The 2,735-nt window shown below is 44.1% G+C and overlaps 1 pseudogene; it reads right to left on the reverse strand.

The window, feature by feature from the left end:
• Positions 1-298: 298 nt before the first annotated feature.
• On the reverse strand, positions 299-1,704 carry LOC122437821 (annotated as a pseudogene).
• Between the last annotated feature and the right edge of the window lie 1,031 nt (positions 1,705-2,735).

Raw genomic sequence — 2,735 nt, forward strand, 5'->3', positions numbered from 1 at the left:
CCAGTTTGGATGCCTCCTTCTCCCTCCTATGAATCCTGATCCAAATCCAGAATGGGTTTGGGGTAGGGTTCTTGGTCATGGGGAAAGCTATACTGGTTGGCATAGAAGATGGGGAAAGAGAAGGTTTCCATGTCTGAATGACATTCTTATTCCCCAACCATTAACCATTTTTGTGTGTGTCTTTCACAGAGAAACCACAGACTGGAACATATTTAAATTCTTTAATAATATTTTCATTAATTTTCAGCAGTAATCCTCCATTGTGGTCCTGGGTAAGGTAACATTGAACTGGGTATGTTTAATCTGGGAACTGGCCTTTGGGTTTGGTCTAAGTCCTTACAAATTTCAGATACCATCAGATCTTTTCCAAAAATTTATCAAAATCCCAGTGATGGGCAGAGGTGGGTACAGTGAGACTTCTTATAGATGATATACAATATCTCAGTGGAGATCTGATCAATCTTATTTAACTACACACAGTTACAGAGGATATAAATTGCTTCTTTCCACCTCTTCAGTGAAGTAATTCCCTGTGGTGTTGCTATGGTCACGTCAGCATTACGAACTTTGTACTCAGCTAGAATGCTCTTTGGGGAAGGCAATGGCAACCGACTCCAGTACTCTTGCCTGTAAAATCCCATGGGCGGAGGAGCCTGGTAGGCTGCAGTCCATGGGCTGGCGAAGAGTCGGACACGACTGAACAACTTCACTTTCACTTTTCACTTTCATGCATTGGAGAAGGAAATGGCAACCCACTTCAATGTTCTTGCCTGGAGAATCCCAGAGACGGCGGACCCTGGTGGGCTGCCGTCTATGGGGTCGCACAGAGTCGGACACGACTGAAGCGACTTAGCAGCAGCAGCAGCAGCAGCAAAATGCTCTTTACAGTTTCAGCACCCGGCTCACTCTGGCAGCAAGTGGCCTTCAGAGTAATGCTTCCTTTATCCGTTTTCTGAAAGCTAATATAAAAGGGTTTGCTGTTTAAGCGAATGCCAAAGGCATCCAGCTCGTTTTCAATTATATTCTTAGGTCTCCAAGGTTTCAGAGCACCCAGAACAAGCAGGATCAAGTGACACATTCGGGCCACTGCAATGACTTGACGGCTTCTCTACCTTTCCCATCCTTGACACTTTCAATGATATCTGAGGGATCCAGGAGCTGGATATTGGTTCCTTTGTGTCTGATGACACAGCGGTCAGCAGAGTGAATCCCAGCGGCCACCTCAGAATATACTTCAGCCAAGTTACTGAACTGCGTGGACTTCCCCACAGTTAGAAAGCCCACTAACTCAACTGGAGCATCACCTCTCTTGGCCACACCAAAACCTTCTGGCTCACCAGCACCACCACCTTTTGGAGAAACAAGTTTTCTGTGAAGCTTAACGGAGAGAGCCTTAAGCAGCTCTAAGCAGTGGTTTTGTACTTTTAGTCCGAGCCATCTCGGCTTCGATTCCAGAGGTGTCGGCTAAGATGCTGCTAATGGTGGCGATTTCCCTGGGGTGCAGTGGCCTCCACACAGACTGCTTCTGTCACACATCTGTCAGCGGACCTACCACCAACCGCCGGAGCTACTGCTGTGCGCAGGCGCGATACTTCCCACTTCTCGCGAAAGTTCAGTGTGATGCTCACTAACTCTCCACAACACAGAGTGGGGCAGGGTGTGGAGAAGCCCTCCGTTCCCCGTTTTTTGAAGGTTTTCTGTCATTTCTTTTTTAGGGCATGGGCTGTGTCATTCAGTACGGACTTCTGGCTCTTATGTGTGCACAGGTATGTAATGTCTAAAACCAAATTCTGGACACTGAATAAAACAAAACTGAAAGATGAGTTTATTTTCAAGGCTTACGGCCTGGAAAACCGGGAAACTCAAGGCGACCGGCAATGTTTCCTGTTGCTTACTCACTGCAGTTTTTTGTTTTGTTTTTTAATCACTACATAATTATTTTTTAATACATAACCAAAATACAGACCACCATAGTAAATTGATGCCAATAAAACATGATATTTCATTTGTATCGCATGACAAATGGTTAACGTGCTTCGTCATAAATGAGTTCTTAGAAACCAGTAACAAAGACATTGATATTCCAAAGGAAATTTTTAAAAAGCCAGAAGAAAATAAAAGAACACAAGTGACTAGTAAGAACTAACGGATTTTTATGGAGTAAATGCGAAGTTATTTGTCTTTTTCCTGGTGGCTTCTTCCTTTTTTGGGTGAAGGTAGCTGAGTCAGGATCAACCAAGTCCAAAGGCGGTGTGAACACATTTGGCATTTGTGGATTGGCTGGTGTACTCTGCTAATTTCTGAGAAGAGATGTCAGTTTCCTGCAACTAATGTTAGGTAAAGTTAAATTTCATTTTTCTTTTTTTTATTTTCCATTTATTTTTATTAGTTGGAGGCGAATTACTTTACAGTATTATAGTGGTTTTTGCCATACCTTGACATGAATCAGCCATGAATTTACATGTGTTCCCCATCCCGATCTCCCCTCCTGCCTCTCTCTCCATCCCATCCCTCTGGGCCTTCCCAGTGCACCAGCCCCGAGCACTTGTCTCATGCATCCAACCTGGGCTGGTGATCTGTTTCACCCTTGATAATATACATGTTTCGATGCTGTTCTCTCAAAACATCCCACCCTCGCCTTCTCCCACAGAGTCCAAAAGTTTGTTCTGTACATCTGTGTCTGTTTTTCTGTTTTGCATATAGGGTTATCGTTACCATCTTTCTAAATTCCATAT

This window comes from Cervus canadensis, chromosome 3 (genome assembly GCF_019320065.1).
Source record: "Cervus canadensis isolate Bull #8, Minnesota chromosome 3, ASM1932006v1, whole genome shotgun sequence".
Taxonomy (NCBI): Eukaryota; Metazoa; Chordata; class Mammalia; order Artiodactyla; family Cervidae; genus Cervus; species Cervus canadensis.